The sequence below is a fragment of the Rutidosis leptorrhynchoides genome, chromosome 1 (assembly GCF_046630445.1).
Source record: "Rutidosis leptorrhynchoides isolate AG116_Rl617_1_P2 chromosome 1, CSIRO_AGI_Rlap_v1, whole genome shotgun sequence".
In the NCBI taxonomy this organism is placed as follows: Eukaryota; Viridiplantae; Streptophyta; class Magnoliopsida; order Asterales; family Asteraceae; genus Rutidosis; species Rutidosis leptorrhynchoides.
Genome location: NC_092333.1, coordinates 531,792,145 through 531,816,028, shown reverse-complemented (window position 1 = coordinate 531,816,028; position 23,884 = coordinate 531,792,145). Strand labels below are relative to the sequence as shown.

Genomic DNA, 23,884 nt, shown 5'->3' with positions numbered 1-23,884 from the left:
AAGGCACCCTAGCTAGCAAATAAGGCACACATAAAGATGCAATCCTGGTTCTCTATAACAGCCTGGTTTGCTCTGATACCAATCTATCACACCCCCAATTAGGGCCTGGGTGAATGTGACATTAATATCAAATAAACCAACATATTATAATATACGAGAACAATACTAAATGATAAAAACAAACTTTATTGAGTACGCAGTGGAAAATGAAAGTCGTTACAATAATGGAAATTACAATAAAGTAATTGTTTCAAATGCAAGAATAATAAATGCGATATCTCTTGATCCTAAGTCCAAGTAGCATCACATAAGCAGTAAGTAAATAAGTTTGATCAATCAGCACCTGAGACAAACATGCTAAAGTGTCAACCAAAAAAGTTGAGTGAAGTTCATAGGTTTAACAAATAAGTTTGACCGTTGTTTTAGACCACAAAATTTAGTTTATAAAGTTGATCTCGCAGGGATCAAAAAGTTATGCCAATTCGTGATATTTAGACTAAACGTTCAAAGTTTGCCCCAATGACAAGTTGTGTCTATACTTGTCGGTTTAATTTAATTATTAAGTAATACAATGACTTGGTCAAATGTATCGGGGACGTTACTCCCGATAGGCCTACACCCAATAATTAAGAATGCATTTAATGAGCAACTAAAAATATCACTGTAGGGACTTAGTCGAACATAGTCGGGTATAGCATAGTTTAACAGTTGGTACTTGTGTCTAAATCGTAAAAAGTAAAAATAGAATGTGTCTCACCCCAAAAGGTTAAATAAGTTGCTAGCAATAAAGAGTGGGGCTATGAGTTCACCTTAGTAAGTAGGAGAAAGATCGTTATTCCTCGGAATAGGAAGTTTGGATGGATGAGCAGAAAGTCAACCTAATGACATTTAAGAGTAGTTAAGTGTTTTGCCCAAATTTAAGTTTAAGTAAAGTGTTTTAAGTATAATTCGTTTTACTAAGTTTCCATTCTTAGTATGTTTCCACTTTTAGTAAGTTTCTACTTTTAGTAAGTTTCCACTTTTAGTAAGTTTCCACTTTTAGTAAGTTAGCGTTGAACACTAGTGAGTTGTCCTTAATAAGTCTACCACCTATTAAGTGTGAAAATAACTAAGTGTATGATTACCATAGTCGGGTTTGACATTGTGCATCATACCCAAACATCTATTCCACCGCAGAGTCACCAGAATGACCAATTGTTACCGGTTGGCCCAGGATTTCTTGACCAAAATCTAAGTTTGGCATTCGTAATCCACAAGCGTCCCATAGTTGTACCAAGGATCACCCTAGGCCTTAAGTAGCGTTGACGTTCGAGTAATCACACGTTATCGTGATTGACTATTGTAATCGTGTATTATACTATAAGCAGTATATTATAAGTATTAGTAATAGTATAAGTGTTAAGTAGTAGTATAAGTGTATAAGTGTTAAGTAGTATTAGTAATATAGTATAGGTAGTATTAGGGTTTTATTAATTAATTAGGTTTAATTAATTAAAGAAGTATTAAATGATTAGGGTTTATGTGATAAATGTTTAATAGTATTATTATGTTTAGGGTTTAGTGAAGTAATGATTAGATAATGATTAGGGTTTTATTTAATGTTTTAGGGTTTAGGTAATATTAGGGTTTTATTAAATTAAGGTTAGATTAATTAGGGTTTAAGTATTATATATATATATATATATATATATATATATATATATATATCGTGTATATGTATATATATATATATATATCGTGTATATGTATATATATATAGTATTTTTATTTTTATTTTTTTATATATATGTAATCGTGTATATATATGTGTGTGTGTATATATATATATATATATATATATATATATATATATATATATATATATATATATATATATATATATATATATATATATATATATATATATATATATATATATATATATATATTTTATTAGTAAATACATATATATGTAATGTGTATCTACTTTCCAAATATAACTGCCCTAACACAATCTTAGTGAATCCTTAGGGTTTTTAAGATCTAAACGAAACCTTTTTTTTTATATACACGTAACCGTATGTATGTATATGTATATGCATATTTTATTTTCATTTTACATAAACAATATAGATGTTCAGATCATGCATGAGTAATTATGATTATAAACATGAATCAAAAGTAAGATTTAAGAGTTTTGGATCTAGGGTTTTTACCTTGATGAAGATTAATGAAGACTAACAAGAAAAAGTTGATGAACACTTGAAGATGAAGATCAAAACCCTTGATGATCGAAGAACACCTTGAAGATCTTTGAAGAACGCGAAGAACGCGATGAACAACTTGAAGGTTACTTGAAGATCTTGATGATATTGATGATTTTCGATGGGGGTGGTGGTGGTTTTCGGTTCTTGGCCGAAAATAGGGAGGGAGAGAAATTTGAGAGAGAGATTTGTGAATGTGTTTTGGTACAAGATTAGCTCTAGCCTAGGTCTCTATTTATAGGAGGGTTTAGATAACTCTAGAATTAGGGTTTAATTAGGAATTACTTTGGGAAAAGTTAGGTTAATGAGGAGGTGATGGGGTTGCTTTGGGAACAAGTTACTTTGAAATAATATTTACCGGGTAAAACCCATTACCCAAAATATATATATATATATATATATATATATATATATATATATATATATATATATATATATATATATATATATATATATATATATATATATATATATATATATATATATTATATGAGACAATCTATAGAATACACAAATATATAACAATCCGTCAAATACACTGATCACATGATACATTCCCTATCCCTTTCATATATAAGAAAATACCTAATTAATGCTAATATAGAATCCAGTAACTATCAAATACAGAGTAATACACATAAATTAACAGACCATAATCATGTGGACAGCCAGTGGCGAATCTAGAATGAAATTCCAATGAGGTCTTAAACTTTTTTTCAAGACTAATTATATTTGAAGGGTACTTTATTGGTTGTTTACCTCTAGAAAAAGTATAAATTTTAAAAATATATGGGGTCCTGTACTTAAATTTAGTGGTGTCGTTTACAATTTGAAATATACATTGTATAATTTTTTTTCCCACTAGTGGGGTCATAGGACCCCACACCTAACAAAGTAAACTCGCCCCTGTGGACAGCCCAATAAGGCCTAACACGATTTATACGGACCTCAATCCTTTGATCGTTCCCAACCGACATAATCTGTGAAAACACAAAGCTAACAGGTTCCAAATTCTTAAACTAAAACTAATCATCTGACCATGCATAAGGGTTTTGCACTAATCCTGTCACAAGATGGACCATAAGAGAAAAAAGGAGGCTGTACGTGATTATAGGTAAGACAGACTGAAGACTTTGTTGACTACTTGAAGAAAGTTCATTATAACAAATACCTTTCAAATTACACACGTCTGACGTAGAAAATATGAATATGGTGTATGAAATCAGATATTTATTGGCAAATCATGTTTGGAAATCACCATTTGAAAGTTGGTTTGTCATAATAACATCATAACAAGTAACTGTCAGAATTTTATACATTTAGGAAGAAGTAAAAACTTAACAAATCTATCAAGGTCATATCATTATAAAACTTCATGTTACCTATCGAGGTTGCAGAAGAGACAAAAATGTTGTTACATGGTCATGCTGTTAAAAGAAGGAAACAAGAACACATAAAAAAGACAAAAGGCACCAACAGATACTTACCAAAAATGCAAAAATGTTGTTACATGGTCGAGATGTGGTATTTTATATACTTTGTGTATTTTAGTATTTTAGAAACTTTTCAATCAACTTTTCGTATGTGATATTTTATAATACTTTAAACATGAAGTAGTTAAGTTATTTTTCGATATTTTGATTTGGTAACTTATTGAAAAATAAATACAGAATGACTAATCAGGTATGCCCGTTTACCCGTGGAGAAACCCGAAACCTGATAGTATGTAAGTAAATGCGGACCTGACGGGTTTTGGGCCGGGTTTGGGGCGGGGTTTCTTAATCGGGTTTGGGTCGGGGATTACCTAAACCCGACCCAAACCCGACCTGATGCCATAGAGGATCCCATGCCCTAGATACAAGACATGGCACATGATCTAGATAGAGGGGATGTCCCATTTCAAGATGGAGGACATAGAGGACATGCTCATGTCATACAAAAAAAGTGTAATTAGTTGAGGTTTCTATAATTATTACATAAAATCAACGTTATATCTTTTCACAAAAAATTTAGGCAACCAAGACGAGTTCTTTAATGTTAATAAGATAAGCCCTTAGCATGGCATTACATGCTTCAACAGATGCCCGTAAGTATTACATTTCTATCAAGAAAGCCTATGTCTCATATCTTACATGATGGACATGACCCTGGATAAATGCCATGACCCATATCTTAGATGGTGGATATGACCCATGCCCTAGATAAAGGCCATGACCCATACGTAATAAGAGATGGAGGCCATGGTCCATGTCGAAGATGGAAGAACCAACTCATGTTGAAGATGAAAAACATGATCCATGTTCCATGATGGGGGACACGAAGATGGACACGGCACATATCCTAGATAGAGGATACTACACATGCCCGAAGATAAGACCCCATGCCCAAGATGAAAGAATGGGCTCATGCCCAAGATGGAGGACGAATGGGCCACGCCAAAGATGGAGGACGTGACCCATGCTGATGATGGAGGACGTGACACATGCTGATGATAAAGGACGTGATACATGCCCCATATGGATGACGTGACACATGCCCCATATGGAGGACGTGACTCATGCCCAGATGGGGGACATGACTCATGCCCAAGATGGAGGACATAACTCATGCCCAAGATGGAGGACATGGCTTATGTCTTAAAAAAAGGACATATTACTCATGTCCTGGATGAAGGACATGGGTTATTTGCGTTTATAACGATTATAGAAAATCAACATTACATCTTTTCACTAAAAATCTAGGTAACCAAGACGAGCACTTTAATGTGATTAAGACGAGCCCTTACTTAGCATCGCGTTACACCAAGGTTGTAAAATTCGCGACTCGGGGAGAACTCGGCGAGAGGTTTTTGAGGAGTTCTCGGCGACTACCTCGGGTGTTGACTAACGTTGACTTTTAATATAAATATATATTTTTTAATATATATATATATATATATATATATATATATATATATATATATATATATATATATGTATAAATATCAAGTTTGTTTAAGTTATTTTAGTTTTGTTAAACTTTGGGGACTATTATTGTCATATTGTCATTTCATAAAAGTAAAAAAATAAATATATGGTGGAAGTGAATATGTGTATGGAAGGAGACAGCTGTTTAGTAAACTTGCAGCAATATTACTCCGTATAAGTTATACCTTTTCTCTCTCTGTCTTATCATCTCAACTTAAACCCTAATACAATATAAAAACTCACAGCCGCCACATGTATCTACTCCGGCCACCTGATTTGGCGATAATCAGGCCTACTTCGTGACATGTTTTACCTTATTTTCTTCCACTCATCTTCTTTTTCTATTTCATGTCGTTTCCGGCGATATCTCATATAAGAATAGGAAGAAGAGTAGTCGCCATAGAGAGAGGAAAGAGAGTCGCTGTTGAGTCAGAATGAAAGAAACCCTAGAAATTGAACGTATATCAGGTTTTTAGAAGTGTTGACTTTTGTTGACCGAGTTTTTAGCGATTCTCTAGCCGATTTTTCGTTTTGTGTCTTCAGCCGAGTTCTCCCCGATAAATCGGCCGAGTTAGACGAGTTTTGCAACACTGCGTTACACACAACATATGCGCGTAAGTGTTACATTTCTTTCAAGAAGGCCTCTATCACATATCTTAGATGGTGGTCATGGCCCATGTCCTGGATAGAGGCTATGGTCCATGTTCTAAATGGTGGACATGGCTCATGTCCTGGATGGAATCCATGTCAAAAGCCCTGGATGGTGCACATTGCCCATATCCAATGGTCATGGCTCATGTCCAAGATGGGGTACATTGCCCATGTCTTAGATGGAGAACATTGCCCATGTCCAAGACGGATTGCCATGTTCAGGATGGTATGGCTGATGTCCAAATGGTGGTCATGGCCCATGTCCTGGATAGAGGCTATGGTCCATGTTCTAAATGGTGGACATGGCTCATGTCCTGGATGGAACCCATGTCAAAAGCCCTGGATGGTGCACATTGCCCATATCCAATGGTCATGGCTCATGTCCAAGACGGAGTACATTGCCCATGTCATAGATGGAGGACATTGCCCATGTCCAAGACGGATTGCCATGTTCAGGATGGTATGGCATGTCCAAGGATGGTGGACATGGCCCAAATTCAAGATTGTGGACGTAACCTAAGTCAAAGATGAAAGACATGACCTATAAGTCCAAGATGAAAGACATAACCCATCACTTGATGAAGGAGATGGCTAATGTCCTTGATGGAGGACATGACTCGTGTCCAAGATGGACATGGACATGTCGAAGATGGAGGACATGACCCATGCTCAAGATGGATGACATGGCCAAGACGCAAGACATGAGCCATGAATATACCGAAGAAATGGTCATGTCATAGACAGAGGTCATGGTAATGCATATATACTATGTACTAGATAGAGGTCATGGCTCATCTCTAAATGTGAGGACATGGCCATGTCCAACATGTGTAAATGTGGACATGGCCTATGATTTTGTGATCACCAAGCAAGTATGATGATGATGGGCCAATTCCTAGGTTTCTTCATGTCACCTTAGAGATTGGAATTTTGACCCATTTGATTATGAGTAGGCCTAGTTGGGTAATCAATACGTGTTCATTTTATCACCTCTAAATTGCAAGAAAAAACTATGGACCTTTATTGGATTAACATAACTATGACCATCTTAACACTCGCTCCATGGTCTAAAGCCCTTCTAATTGTCTCGGCCTTATCATGACGAGATAAAACACAAACATGTATTTCCCGAACATAGAACAAAAGCATTCAAACATTGAATAAAGACCACATATGGAAAAACATTATCTTCTATAAAAAGGTCATTAACTACCTGGCGAGCTACTCTAAGAGAGGTAAGTCCATATTTGGAAATTATGTCAATAACTGAGTGTACCCTATTTATATATCAGATTTTTTTGTTTGCCCTATTACATATGAAATGAAAACAGAAGTAACAAAAATTGTAGTAATTAACAATTGTAGTATGAACTATTTAAATTACCTGGCTGCTCTGGTGCACCTCTATTCACTCTATGCATCTTCGCCACTCCATCAATATATGTAAAAGTTGTGCTATTATCAATCAGATTAAAAGGATGGAAGTGCACTCTACTTCTGTAATTCTATATCATGCCTTGAAAAAATAAACATGAAATATTGTGTCATCATGTTTGCTTTAAGTACTTTTAAAGATAAAATAAGTAGAGATGGTACCTCTTAAGGATCAGCCAACATCGACACTACAACAAAAGAACATCCTAAGCGTCATGTAGAATAGGCCCTGAACCAGGAAGTGTAACTTCTTTTGACTAATATATAGATATAGATATAAATATAGATATTGTGAACATAAATCATTACCGGAAACATACTTAACTAACGCTAAAATTAAATCTAGTAACAATCAAATAAAGAATCTAAGACACATATGGAAATATACAGAATCTAGTAACTTACACATATGTAAAGAAAAATGACAGACCATCATCACGTGCCTCTGATCTTTCCCGACAGACAAAATCTGTGGGAAACACAAAGCTAACAGGTTCCAAATTATTCAACTAAATTTTATCGTCTGGCCGTGCATAAGGGTTTCTCAATAATCCTAGACCGATAGGCATTTTGTCTGGCAACGCACAGAGAGCATCTTATAAAAGAAGGCTGTATGTTAGACTCTGTTGGCTACTTAGGTGTATACAACCTTCCTGCAGATGGAAAATATGATTATGGTGTATGATTCAGTAACCAAACTAGATATTCGAACACTTGTTTAGATTTTAAGAAAAGGGTTGGATATATTCTAGATGAGGCAGTCACGTTGATAATGATTAATGGTGAGATTATTAACATTAACATGACCTCTAAAAATAAGAGGAATTTGTAGAAGTAGAAATAAAAAAGGATAAGTAATAGTAGTATGTAGTACCTCAATTATTTCCACCATAAGATATATAATGATACGACTATTAACAACCAGGTTCGGTCTGGTTTCGGGTGCCACCATAGCAATGCGTTTTAGACACTCGTCCCAGTCGCATCGCAATATGATGTAGGATCTTCGGCGAGAGCATTCTATTCTGAAGACTAGCTAGCTGTATATGATTTTTAACAAGTATATGATTTTTAACCTGCAAAAATTTAATATATTGTATCAGAAAATGGCATGTGTCAGACAAATTTGTCAGATAATAGGTACTGTTCAAAAGGAGAGATCAGGTTGGGTTGTGAAAATCTGAAATATTGAAAAATAATTCCGGGATCACATATCTAAATTTCAGGGGGTCTCAGATGATCATTGATCAAATATCAGATAATAATTTGAGTGCAAATATCATAAGTATAGTAAGAAAGGGAGTTAGTGAAATCGCTCTTCATGTTGGCTTTAAGTACTTTTTATTACTGATCAAATAAGTAGAGTAGAGAAGTTGATACCTCTTCTTAAGGATCAGCCAACATCGATAATAAAGCTAAAAAATTACGTCAATCAGATTTTTCGTTTTGTCAGACTGAGAGCATCTCATCTTATAGCAAATAAATAAAAAACCATACAACCCTCCAGCAGGTGGAAAGTATGAATATGTGTATGATGATATTTCTTAGCAAATTGTGTTTCAAAATCAACATTTGAAAGTTGCATAGTAAGTGTAATAATAATAACATCAAAACGAGTAAATGTCATAATTTAATACATTTGATAATAGGTAAAAAAATAAAAATAAAAAAAAAAAAAAAAAAAAAAAAAAAAAACTTAACCAACCTATAAGCTACCTTAGGAAGGATTGTGTCAGCTCTCAATTCTAATTAAGTCTTGGCAAAAGTAGTTTAATTGATCATATCGTAGAACAGTTTATTACTTATTAGTTATTACTTATAAAGTATAATTGATCATATCGTAGAACAGTTTATTACTTATTAGTTATTACTTATAAAGTCTTTATAACACCCCAACTTTTTCGATCATTTTTAATACGAACGAACTTGAAACTTAGGTTGTCCAAAGCAAACTTTCTCGGTTAGAAAACCGAGACTATTGAAAATAACGAAATGGGTAATGAGGTTACCTAAACTAACGATCATGGATCGTCATCATCAATAAATGTTTAACGAAGGACTAACACGAATAAAATGCGCAGGGACTAAAATGCACATTAATTAAAATGATAAAATTTTAAAAATATAATATATATATATATATATATATATATATATATATATATATATATATATATATAACCGAAAAAAATATATATATAAATATATATATTTATTTCGGCTATTAAAAAAAATTGTTACAATATTATCATTAATGTAAATTTAACTCTTAATCCATCTCTTCAAATCTAGAGATAATTTAAATATTTATATATATAAAAATACGTAGTACCAGTATAAATAAATATATAACAACATGATAAAGTTATCAATTGGCAAGTTATAAGTTCAAAGAAACAATAAGCATTGTTGAGCTAAATACGGAGTCAAACAAACACGTTCACAATTTGGAGACCTCGTTCCCAATTTTATCGTGAGTGGTAAGTAATAGTCTCCATTCCCTAATCAAAACCAACTCTTTCAATTAAATTATATTCATATTCAAATTCAAATAACTAGGGAGTAAAATATAGAAGACAAGTAAAACGGATTAATTTGTGTCACGTTGACGACCTCTCGATTATATAGTCCGTACAATTCTCTCTCTCTCTCTCTCTCTCTCTCTATATATATATATATATATATATATATATATATATATATATATATATATATATATAAACGAACTCGTCAAATATTCCAATCACCAAACAATCTACGAAACACAAACATTTAGAGTTGAACACAACCGTACACCTAAGGTTTGAAAACGTAAACAAGAACGGAGGCTTTCAACTTTGCGATCGATTATTGCTCGGTTTCGTTTCAAGGTAAATCTTAAGCCAAACTAAAATTTTAATATGTATATCGTATCTACTAATTACGTAGTGTTCATAAGATTGGTCGGAACTAACCAATATAGATCGTTAAACTCAAAATTTCGGTTATAAGGGTCAACTTTTAAAAAAAAATTCCTATTGTATACATTCAACTTTTAAATTTTTTATTGTATGCATTCAACTATATAAATTGTTCTATTGTATGTATTTTACTTGTTATAAGGGTCATCTCACGTTCAATTCTAAACAAAATTACATAAGTAGTCCCTATTGTTTATTAGATGTTACATATTAATCATTTATTTTTATTTTTGACGCCATTGGTCTCTATATTTGTTTTATTTCCACCCATCACCCACACCTCTGTCCCTCCATGTTTTTCAACCAACTACAAGTTCCAGATCTTTTTGTTTTGAAAGGCAAAATAATTATATATTATCACAATGGTAGCACCAATTGGTATCTACCAAGTCCACAATACAAGGTGCCAAGGAAGCAACCAAGAGTATATATGTACATGTAAACATAACTAGGAAATCTCAGAAAATAAAAACTCAATCAATTCTATTCGACAGTTTCCAAGCATCTCACGAGATAGCAAGCGGGTTATGGATCCAACTATGCCATTCAATCGACTTTGTCTTGCATCGTTTTGAAATCCACTCGAAGCTTTTACTTTGTATTTCATTTACCGCAACCGGGACATTCCAACTTTTGTTCTTGAATATTTTCTCATTACGAAGTTTCCAAATGAAGTACACACTTACCCATAACATCCCTTGCCACAATTTTTTCGCCAAGTCCGACCCAAATTGATCCATCTTACCCTCAAGTAGCTCAATGACACTCATATTCGAAGGAAGAGATACACCCCACCAATCAAAAATTCTTTTCCAAACTTCCCATACCTTACCACACGATAAAAGGGCATGACCATACTTTCAAGTTCATTGTCACAAGTTGGGCAACGAACCGAATGCAAGTCAACACCTCGTTTATCCAATTCCAATAAGGCCGGTAATCTACCTTTTTTAGCTCTCCAAACAAACACCTCCACTTTTTTAGGTACTAAGTGATTACGCGAAGTACATAAAGTAGATGGGTTTGAGTGAAGAACCTTAGAATCAATTGATGTTGCAAGAATCTTTATTTTGAATTCGCCACTGTTGTTCGAAGCCCATCCCCACGAATCACGTTTTTGAGGATCAAGAGTCAAGTTGCATCGCATCAGCATCTCACTTATAGCCTGAAGTTCCCCGACAGCCCGACCCGAGGGAATACGTGCCCAATCCCAATAACCAGATACCAACTATCAATTTTACTCATCTTACCACCCACCGGAAGCCCAAGATATGTAAAAGGAAAAGCACCAACATTGCATCCAAACAAATTTGCCATACGTTCAACTTCTATTCCATCAACACCGACACCAAATAAATTACTTTTTAGATAATTCACCTTCAATCCCGATGTGAATTCAAAGCATTTAAGAAGTTTGAAAAGGTCTCGAATATTTTTCACTCCACTCACCAAAGAAGATGGTATCATCCGCATATTGAAGGTGCGATATTGGGATTTTGTCATTTCCTATTTCAACGCCAATGAATTTTTTGTTCTTCACCGCTATTTTTGCCATCACATTTAGACCCTCTGCCGCAATGATGAATAGAAAAGGTGATAGAGGATCACCTTGCCTAACACCACGCTCTAGTTTGAATTTGTTAGTGGGGGACCCGTTGACGAGGACCGAAATTGATGCCGATTTAAGACATGATAAAATCCACCCCCTCCATTTGGCACCAAACCCCATTATTTCCATTACTTCCATCAAGAACTCCCAACTTAAACAATCGAAGGCTTTCTCGAAGTCTACTTTAAAAATTAGACTCTTTGTTCGCTTGTGCTTTAAAAAATCAAGAGTTTCATTCGCAATTAGGGCCCCATCAAGTATATTCCTCCCTCTTATGAATGCGCTTTGTTCGAATCCGACAAGGTTTGGTATTACCCCCCTTAACCTATTAGAGAGCAACTTCGCGATAACTTTGTAGTAGCTTCCAATAAGGCTAATAGGGCGGTAGTCATTTAAGGTCAAGGGATTCGATTTTTTCGGAACAAGGGTGATAAAAGAGGCGTTACATCCACTGCTTATTTTACCTGAAACCCAAAATTCATCAATTGCAGCCATAAGATCATCTTTATATATGTTCCAAAATTTCTTATAAAAGTGCATGTTAAATCCGTCCGGGCCCGGGGCCTTTGAACTCCCACAATCTTTAATCGCCTTCCACACCTCACTCTCACTAAATTTTTTCAAGTAATTCAGCACACTCAGGAGATAGACAGCCAGCTCAGGCCCACTGGAAGTGGAAGTAGGCCCAACAGCAGCAGCCTGCGTGTCATGCGGACTTGGGACAAACCCCATTGAAGGGGAGTTAGGCCCAACAGTAGCGGCCTGCAAGCTTTGCTGAATTGGATCTGTTAAAACCGGCCCACCATCCCCCGTAATATTCCCAGCCCCCACCTCAGCCCTGTTATGAAAATTTAGGAATGGACGCCTACCTGTTACAGGAGCTAAACCTATTTTTGAAGTGCTCGTATACTACTTCTTTATCACCTTCGGGTCTTCGCACCAGCTGCCGTTAAAATTCAAACCCCTAAAATTGTTCCGATTATACTTCCTTCAAATGGAGGCGTGAAAGAACTTGGAGTTTTCATCTCCTTCTAGGACCCAAAGAATTCTAGCCTTTTGTTTTAACATACCCGACTTAGATCTCTCTTTTTCAATCCATTTTCTCCTAGTCTCAAGCCAACACAATCTTTCATTCTCGGTCAACAAACCATTCTCCGCTTTAGACTCCCAATTCGAAGCATTTTCCTTAAGCACTCTTATCTCCTCATCAATATTACCAAATTCTTTTTTACTCCAACATTTTAACTCAACCTTCACATTTTTAAGTTTATCTCTAAAGATACCATCTTTTTTGTAGCCCCGCACCTTTTTATTCCATCCTTCTTGAATCACTTTGTCGACACCTTCCTTGTTGAACCACTCGTTAAAGACTTTGAATGGTTTAGGTCCGAAGTCAATGACTCCATCCTTAAGCATTAACGTGCAATGATCCGAATCTCTTCTATCTAGAGCATTTATTGATAAATCCTTCCACAATTTAATGAAGTTATCCGAAACAAGGAAACGATCCAACTTACTAAACTTTGTCCCATCATCGCTAATTCGTGTGAACTTCCGTCCATTAATTGGTATCTCAATTAAATTATTCCGAACTATAAACTCATTAAACCTTCTTGCTCTTGCATCATGGAAAAAACAATTAAGTCTATTTGAGCGTTCACGAACCTCGTTGAAATCCCCACATAGAACCCACCCCGAATCACTCCCAATCAAAAGATTATCAAGCGAATCCCACATTTTCTTTTTGTCCGCAACAACAACAACAACAACATACCCAATCTCACATGTGTGAGGTATGGGGGAGGTGGGACGTAGACAATTCTTCCTCTATCTTAGAATAAAGAGAAATCATTTTTCCACCCCGAGTGAAACACTCACAAGAGTAGAGAGAGTCCTCCCTCTCTCTATTCGACGGATAAAGATATTGCTTCCAAGAGGACCTCCGACCCAAAGAGTAGAAAAACAAGAAATAAAAATAAAATAAAATAAAACAAAACCAAATAAAAATAAATAAGGTAAAAAAAAAAAAAGGTCCATACATGATAAAAAGTAATAAAAAGAAACCCCATGAGAATAGTAGAAGCAAATTTTCATGGGTTTTAAATCAAGCTTGAGTTCAATTTAGCCTCTAAGAGGCAGTCAAGTCGCTCATAAATTGACGCTTGATGTTGCCTCCAAAATTAGGACTATATATATATATATATATATATATATATATATATATATATATATATATATAATAATAATAATATTGATAGTAATACTAGTAATAATAGTAAATAACTACAGAAAAAAAAAAAAACTATATATAAGTATATGGGAACGTACCTAATAGAGCTGTGGAGGGCTCCAGACAAATTGAGAAATGCTACACCCAAAAAAATAAAATAAAAAGTATACATATGTACAAAACATAAGCCTACAAACATGCATCCATACACCCACTCATACATACATACATACATACATACATACATACATAAAACCTTACCTAAACGAAACATAAAACATAGATACATGAAACATACATGCGTACCAACAACAAAAAAAAGATACACACATATACGCATACATACATACCCACTAACATACCTACATCCCTAAACATACAAAACATAGAAACAGACATAAGCATACTTACAAAGGCATACATACTTCCATACAAAAACATACTTACAAACATCCATAAACATATACCAAGCAAGCATAAATGCACACATAAAAACAACCATAATCATACATACCCAAAAACATCCTAACCTAAACATGCAAGCATCCAAACCAAGACGGGGTCCTGGTTAAATGCAAAGCCGAAAAAACACAAACAAGAAGATACATACGTACACAACATTCATGCGAACATCACAATAAAAGAAGACACATACACACATTCACCCATGCCCACATACCCACAAGCAACCCTACCCGCAAAGACACATACAAATCAAAGCCTACTCGTCTATTCTAATTCTAGCCCTCCAGGCATTCCTATCAGGAGTCATGTCCTCGGTCAGTAAAAGCTCCAAGTCGAGCTTTATTCTATCCTCCCACCTACGTGTGGGTCTACCCCTTCTCCTTACACCGTCAACTGTAAGTGCCTCGACTCTCCTAATAGGTACAGTAAGGGGTCGCCTCCTCACATGCCCAAACCATCGAAGACGTTCTTCTCTTAGCTTGTCGATGATGCTTCTAACTTTTAGGTTTTCTCTAAAAATACTATTTGGAATCATATCCAACATCGTCTTACAGCATGTCCACCTAAGCATCCTCATCTCTGCAACCTCCATCCTTCTCTCTTGCGCCTTCGTCATTGGCCAACACTCTGATCCGTATAGCATGGCAGGTCTAATTGCCACCTTGAAGAATTTTCCTTTCAACTTTAGAGGGATCTTCCGGTCGCATAAGACTCCAGTCGCTGCTCTCCACTTCACCCACCCTACTTTAATATGGTGGGACACGTCTTCATCTATCCTCCCCGATTTGTGGAGCATCGAACCTAGTTACCTAAACGAGGTTTGTGGATGCAAGATCTGGTCTCCAATGCAGATGTTCACTCCATCATCTTGATCATCATTGTTTCTATCGAAATCACATCTAAGATATTCCATCTTTTGTCTACTAATTTGTAGACCATTACCTTCTAAGGCCCCCCTCCATTGCTCTAGTCTTCTGTTAAGCTCCTCCTTAGATTCGGAAACAAGCACAATATCATCTGCAAAAATTAAGCACCAAGGGATACGCTCTTGTATCCCTCGAGACAGCTCATCAAGAATCAAAGCGAAAAGAAAAGGGCTAAGGGCAGATCCCTGATGCAGGCCAACTTCTATTGAAAAAACTTCGGTATTTCCCACCGGCGTTCGGACGCAAGACTTCGCCCCTTCGTACATATCCCTAATAACACTAATATATCTACTCAGGATACTTCTATCTCTAAGGGTCTTCCAAATCAGATTTCGTGGAACGCAATCGTAGGCCTTTTCCAGGTCTATGAAAACCATCTCAAGGTTCTTTTGCTTTTCTCTATACTTCTCCATAAGGTTCCTAGTAATATGGATAGCCTCTATCGAAGAGCGCCCTGACATGAAACCAAATTGGTTTTCCGAAACATTTGTTACGCGTCGAAGTCTAGTCTCGATCACTCTCTCCCAGAGTTTCATAGTATGACTAAGTAATTTTATACCTCTATAGTTACCGCAAGTTTGAGCATCCCCTTGTTCTTATAGATGGGAATAATCTCGCTCACTCTCCATTCCATAGGCATTTTAGAGCTTCGATACGTCTTGTTGAAAAGGCAAGTCAACCACCTTACACCATCGTCGCCGAGGCACCGCCACGCCTCAACGGGGATCTGGTCCGGTCCCGCAGCTTTATTTCTCCCCATCTTTCGTAGTGCCGATCTTACTTCCTCTTGGTTGATCCTCCCACAATCTAAGTTGTTCCGAGATTGTTCTATATCAGAAACATGCGGATCTTCGTGACATTCGGGTCTTCCTCCAGCGAAAAGGGATGAGAAATACCTTTCCCATCTTTTTCGAATTTCATCTTCCTTTACTAAGGTTTGACCAGCTTCATTTTTGATAAACTTGATGTTATCTAGGTCCATGCGCCTTCGCTCCCTAGCTTTGGCTATCATGTAGATATCATTTGCTCCTTCTTTGGAGTCTAGTTTCCTATATAAATCTTCATATGCCTTTTCTTTTGCACGGGCTACAGCCTTCTTAGCTTCTCTTTTGGCTTCTTTATATCTCTCTTCAGCCCTAGTTCTATCGGCCGGAGTCCCCTCCCGACAAGTGATGAGCTCCCTAAACCTTAGTTACTTAAGCGCGACTTTGCTTTGAACCTCGTCGCTAAGCCACCATGATTCTCTATCCGACCTATGTCCTCTCGATGTTCCTACTGCCACACCTAAGGCTTCCTTGGCTGCCTCTCTAATGGTGGACGCCAGAAAGGTCCACATCTGGTCCGCCTCATCCTGAGATACCATTTCCAATTCTGCCCCAACTCTCGATGTCTGCAACGTTATGTGGGCCGTAAATGTTTACAATAGTCGATTCAAGCCCTGTCCCAACCCAATTTCCTCTAATAGCTAGATAGAATTCGCCGCCACCGGCACAATTAACCCTAAACCGAGAGTTATCCCAAATCATCAACATACCCCCCGAATTACCAACAACCTCTTTTTGAATGAAACTAAAATCGGATTGACCTCATAGTTGTTGAACCCACCAATCATCCAAGCTTCTACATTTAGTCTCTTGAAAAACCGTAATGTCGGGTCTCTCACAACAACATAAACCCTTTACCCAATGTTGATTGGGCCAATTCAACCCAATCTGCTCCCCATATTCCCTCAATTCAACATTGTTAAAGGACTCACCCAATGAAACTCTGGTGCTTTGGGACAAATCCGATTTCTTCGATCGGCTTCTTCTTGGAACATCCCTCTTTCGACAGTTTTTGCATTTGGATTTGTCACCACAACTGTTGCCATTATGCGCCATTCGTTTTACCTTCATTATTCGTGATGATGTCTTCCAGTTGCCCATCGAGCTCCAGTAACACTCATTGCAAATCGACACATCCGACCCTCTGTTTTGTTTTAATTTATTCGATGCCCTAGTACTTCTCCCCTTATTTTTATTTTGCACACCTAACTCACTATTGGATTTAGTTGGGCTCTTCGCATTAGGTTTTGAGGGAGATTGGGCTTCCTCTTTATTTCCCATATTATAATTAGATCCACATGGCTTGTCACTCTTAAGCCCACAGTTTGAAGGCCCAATGTTGATTGGGCTATTTCCAATATCCGGATCCACCTCTTCCGCATGTGTGTTATTATTACAGTCGGTGCCCACATCATTGGAATTTTCAACCGCCGCATTTTCTTCACACGTATCACCACACGATTTTTTGGAATTAGGGTTTTTGTCATTATTACTCTTTGTCTCAGCCACCAACTCCTCGTTATCCTCAATTGTTTTGTTCTCTCCAAGACATCTCGACTCCTGGTCTTCTTCCTCAACCGCCTCGTTTACTGTGTTACCTCCGACACCAATTCCGGCATCCATACCGGAAGGTTTGAAGCCCGGAATTTTGACAGACTCCCCATCATTTTCGTCATCCGATTCATAATAAGTATCATCTACCTGCTCCTCTTCATCAGTGGTCGCCTCATCTGAATCAACCATGTCTGTACTGTAATCAGAAGATGATACCGAATCAAAATCTGGGTCACCATGGACAGAAGGAAAATATTTTTCCTCCTCAACAATGTAAATGAAGAATGAGTTGTTCTTGTGTTGCAGTATTAGAAAATCTTTCACAACTTGAGGGTTAAACAACTTGACAAGCACTCTTCTGTATTCCAATTTTTGTGCCTCCGCTAAAGAGCAATTTTTTAACTCGTACATTGTGCCCCACCATTCTGCAATGGATGTAAACGTTTCATTTGTCCAGCATTGTGGTGGCACACCTGTGATCCTCAGCCAACCCATTCTTCCATCTGGCCAGTAAGAGTCGTCCCACTTCATAACTTTGTGGATCCATTGTTTAAGTGAGTGGTTAACCCCCTCAACCACGTCCATCGCCACCTTTTCAGTATCAAATACAATTAATGCACTCAGCCCTCCTAGTAAACTAACATTAACATCCACAAATCCCTCCTCCAAGCATATGGATTCAAGATTTTTAAGTATCTCCATATTGATTGCTTCGCATATTATTGCTTTCTTAAGTATATCAGTGTTACACTTATCCTCATCAACAATAATCACCTTGTTATCATCCTTCTCTTCGCACTTCTTTTTGATGTTAAGTTTTGCTCGTATATCTTCACATTTGTTGTTGAGCTTCGTTCTTAAATCCTCATTCTTGTCGCCCACCACTTCATTGAAATATCTTTCATCTCGAAACTTGCTGTTAAAGAGGTTGTTTTTTTGCACCACCACTAGAATCTCTAGGGGCCTTAGTGTTGCCACCATCACCACTAGCGATAGGTTTCCTGGTAGTTGCCTTGAACACCTTGATATTCCTGTCACCGAATTTGATCCCCTCCAGTGTTGCCAACATCCTATTTGAGTCTACGACATCTGGAAACCTAACGAAAGCGAACCTCTCACCATTCCTGAGACGCTTACCAGCCACATATACATCACGAACTGACCCATAGGGTTTAAATGTCCTCCACAAATCGACCACCTTGAAATCATTCGGAAAGTTAAAGAACATGTACGATGTTAAATCGTTTCTGCTTGACCATTTGTATCGGTGTTTGTAGTCATCTCCGTTGCAGCCGTCCTGCACTCGCTCCGTCTCTGCCCTCACATTCACTCTCTCTCTATTTTCTCTCTCACCCATTACTCCCGAAAACTTAGGTACAAGTTCCAGATCTAATTTAACGACTTCCAGATTTTTTACTCAACAAAAAGCTTCAATCTTTAACCTTTTCTTTAGATCTCTACAACCCAATTTACCCGCCAGCACCACTTTCTGCCACCATCACCTATGTCCAAGAACATCATTAATTTGTTGTTTCAGATCTAAAAGTTGCGGAAGAACACCATTTGTTTGTCAGATCTAAACCTCACGTATTCCGGCCATTTGTATCTCAGTGTATTTCAGATCTCACGAACAACCAAAATCAGAAAAGAAGGGTCGTCGTTTTGATTTCGATTTTTGTTTACTCAGACCGTTTCGAATTTTAATTTATTCAGATTATTTCGATTCAGATAGCTTTTTGCTGTTCATTTTTTAATTATTGTCGTTGTTCATTTTTAACGTTTGATGGTATAAAGAAACTAAGATTTGTTCGATAAAGAACTTAGCTTATTGCTGGCCAAAGAACTCAGATTTGTTGCTTTTCATTTCAAACATTTGATATGATCTTGTTTATCAGAAAATGAAGACCAGAATAATATAGGAGGTTGTTAAATAGGCAATAGGCAAATAAAGGTGGAAAAAAAGAATAATATAGCTGGAATGATAGAATTTTGGTTTTTGAATTATAAATTTGAATGTCTATTTTTTTATTATTGATGATAAAAAGTGTTTTGAAGATGAAGATATTCTTGAAGATGAATGTTTTTGAAAATGATGAAGTGAATGGTAGGATGAGATAAGACTTAACTAAAAAATTTGACGTACGTTAAATAGAGGGACTAACCATGAACTTTTTCTACATATTAACCGGATACCTGATGTACAAGTTACTTGATGCATACAATAGTACAATTTAGAAAGTTAAATACATACAATAGGAGATTTGAAAGTTGGATGCATACAATAAAAATTTGGTGAAACTTCGATGCATTTTCAAACAATTTTCCCTTACCCATTTTATAAATGGAAGGTCAATACCCCTTTATCAAACTCGACTCTAACCGGTATTCTTTTTCTCAAAGCTTTCAAAACGAACACTTCAATCTTTTTACGGACAAGATTATTCCTAATCGTTTCTTGTCCACCACTTTCGACAATCAGTTTAAAAAAGTAGCTAGACTTTTAATAATGAGATCATCATCACTCGATAATAACCATTTCCAGTTATCCTCTTTTCTGTTATCAAACACAAAGGAGTTATTCAATGATGCGAGTTCCTGCAAATCACCAACAGCACGACCACATGGCGGCCTGCACCAGCTCTAACTCATGATTGCTGCAAATCACCAACAGCAAGACCCTTTATCAGCAGTCCAATGAACCATTCCTGCCCTTAGTCGTACGTAGAGGAAACAGGAAATAAACTATCACTCTGTACCAACTTGTGTCATTGATAGGTAGTACAACACAAAACTTACGGTAATACAGACGTACAGTACAACACTTACGGTGGTACAGCACAAAACTTACTGTAGCACAGTACAACACTTATGGTGGTACAGCACAAAACTTGCGGTGCAACACTTACGGTAGTACATTACAAAACACAGTGTTAATCAGTTCTTTTAAAAAAACACACTTTCAGGTTTAAAAGCAACCTGAACTATATAGCTATTAACCTAGTTTCTTCAACTTTCGAAACTATAAAAACACCACACGTTGCAAATTATAACACTTAAAAACTTACCTGCTGAAAATGGCCAACATGTGTATAAGTGTTGTCCACCGAATAAACTACCTTTCCCAAAAAAAAAAAAAAAAAAAAAATGTATGAATTCACATTGTTTACAATTAAAAGAAGAGATAATATCTGTTAAAATAACAACTACCATGAAGTTAATTTGTAAATTTGATAACTAGAAGATGGGTTTTAACATTTATCTTTTACCATAAAGATGAAGACGATGTTACTACCTTCATAACTCTATCCACATTCATAACCTTCATATTGAACCCCTAATCTTCAAATTCTTTAAACTAAAACAACCCTAACTCCCAAAAAAACAACACACCTTTGTATATCAAACACATCACAATTAGAAACCCTAAAATAAATTAATAAAAACCATAAAACATATAATCAATAAATCTTTTTTATAAAACCTTAAACAGGGGATTAAAAGCTTAGTTCAGAAACAGATTAGAGAAGTAATAACCATTTTAAGACTCTGTACCAAATTTCACTACACCGCCGGGATACCTTGAAAGCTGGCCACCTCCTCTGTTAACCTAAGTGCTCCATTAAAAGATCAAAATGTTCTACCCTAAAGTTAGAATTATTCATTCGGAAACATACGCTAAACCAACCCAAGAACAACAAAATTATCCTAAACAACTTTAAACCTAAATTCACACACTAATTCATATCATACGGTTTCTTTAGATTTTAACAACAAACTTCAAATCTTTAATACTGAGTCAACCTTAGTTCCCAATCTCTGCTAACTTAAGTGCTACCCTAAAGTCGGAATTTTTCATTCGAGAACATACCCTAAATCATACCCTAAGCCCTTGATTCAATATTTGCACCCAAGAACAACAAACATATCCTAAAAACAACAAATTTAAACCTAGATTCACATCCTAATTCCCAATAAAGATTCACATTTTAAATACTGAAGCAACCCTAAATCCCAATAAACATTCACATTTTAAATACTGAAGCAACCCTAATTTCCAATAAAGATTTACATTCGTATAGCTAACATACGACAAAAAGTAACCGTAAAACATTAAAAGTAACAAATCCTTCTTCAATAAACTTTGAGATAACATAATGTTTTTTAAAACTGAACCAAACACCAACAAACGGATATTAACCTAGTTTCTTCATATTTCAGAACTATCAAAACACCACATCACAACTTACAACAATTCAACTTACACAACGTCTGTCAATCCGTTCTTTAAAAAAAACAAAATTTCACTTTTAACAATAACCTAAACATACACTAAACCATAACTAAGCCCTAAAGTCAGACCATGATCAGAGGTCTGAAATTGTTCATACGAGCATCAATCCTCTGATGATCCCGACACACATACCCTAAACCATACCTAAGCCCTTGATTCAATATTTTCACCCAAGAACAACAATTATATCCTAAAAAACAACAACTTCAAACCTAGATCACTAAGTGATTTAAATCTTACAGTTTCTTTAATTTTTAACCATAATCTTCCAATTTCGATAATGAAACAACCTTAACTCCCAATAATGAATCACAATTGTATAGCAAACATGAACCCTAAACATAAAACAAACAAATCAATCTTTAATAAACCTTGAGATAACATAAAGTTTTTTTTAAAATTAAAACAAACACTAACAAACAACAGCTATTAACCTAGATTCTTCAATTTTCGTAACTATAAAAACTCCACATTGCAATTTGCAACACTTTAAATATTCATGATCAACACATGATAATACACGTCAAGCAGTTCTTTTAAAAACAAAGTCACTTTTAACAACAATCTAAACATACCATAAACCAAGAACAACAAATTTATCCTAAACCAACAACTTTAAACCTAGATTCACACACTAATTCATATGTTACAGTTTCAAAGTTCAAATTTTTAATACTGAAACAACCCTACTTCCCAAAAGAAATCACATTTGTATAGCAAACACACCACAAAAAGTAATCCTAAAACATTAAGATTAACAAATCCTTCTTTAATAACCTTGAGATAACATAATTCTTTTTAAACTAAACCAAACACCAACAAACAGCTATTACTAACACTTCAAATATTCATGATCAACAAATAATAATACACAACGTCAGTCAATCAGTTCTTTTAAAAAACAAACTTTCACTTTTAACAGTAACCTAAACATAAAACACAGTGATTCAAATCTTGAAAACGCATATACAGTTTCTTTCGATTTAACCCTAATCTTCAAATTTTCAGTACTGAAACAACCTTAGTTCCCAAAACAAAAAATCACCTTTTTATAACAAACACGCAACAAAAAGAAACCGTAAAACATAAAATAATTAAATCCTTTTTAAAACCCTGAGATAACAGAGGATAAAACGTTTTAAAGATTAGGGTAAACAGAAAGAAACATAGGGTTTAAAGATACCGTGAACAGAGGATACCGTGAACGCCGCCGCCGCCGCCGCCGGCGGTAACCAATGTGCTCCATGGAATAGATCAAAAGGTTTTACCTTAAATTCACAATCATTGTGAACAGAGATTATTAGGGATACGGCAGTATTTGATCGCTTGGGTCGGTGGGGTTTACAAATTATAGAGTTTGGGATGCTATTTATTTATAGAGTTTTTAGTATACGTGTTAGGTTATAGATTATATTATATTATATTATATTATATTATATTATATTATTATATTATACCCAGGTTATTTTCAACTTTTAGCCTTTTTCCTTTTTTTTAAATTCAACCACAAGCATACCCGCACTTTATCCAAAAAATTAAATCCACCCCTCAAATAGAGGGTAAAGTGTTAATTAATTATTCTCATAAAAAAACTTAAACAAACTTCACCCAAATATTCAACGGGCCATATCTTCGCACTCGCAACGAGTTAAATTTTTTCGCCACCATCGTTAAAGTCGAAATAATTTTAGGAACACAATGTCACTAGCTATACGCAAAACGGGCGCTTTT

At 35.8% G+C, this 23,884-nt stretch overlaps 1 long non-coding RNA gene across 1 annotated transcript; it reads right to left on the bottom strand.

The window, feature by feature from the left end:
• Window positions 1-212: 212 nt before the first annotated feature.
• On the bottom strand, window positions 213-23,501 carry LOC139877509 (uncharacterized). Its single transcript, XR_011768635.1, has 7 exons — window positions 23,337-23,501; window positions 8,169-8,370; window positions 7,700-7,947; window positions 7,457-7,523; window positions 7,245-7,376; window positions 810-878; window positions 213-343 (listed from the first exon to the last, which is right to left on the bottom strand). It is a non-coding gene; the product is annotated as an uncharacterized lncRNA (long non-coding RNA).
• Window positions 23,502-23,884: the final 383 nt, after the last annotated feature.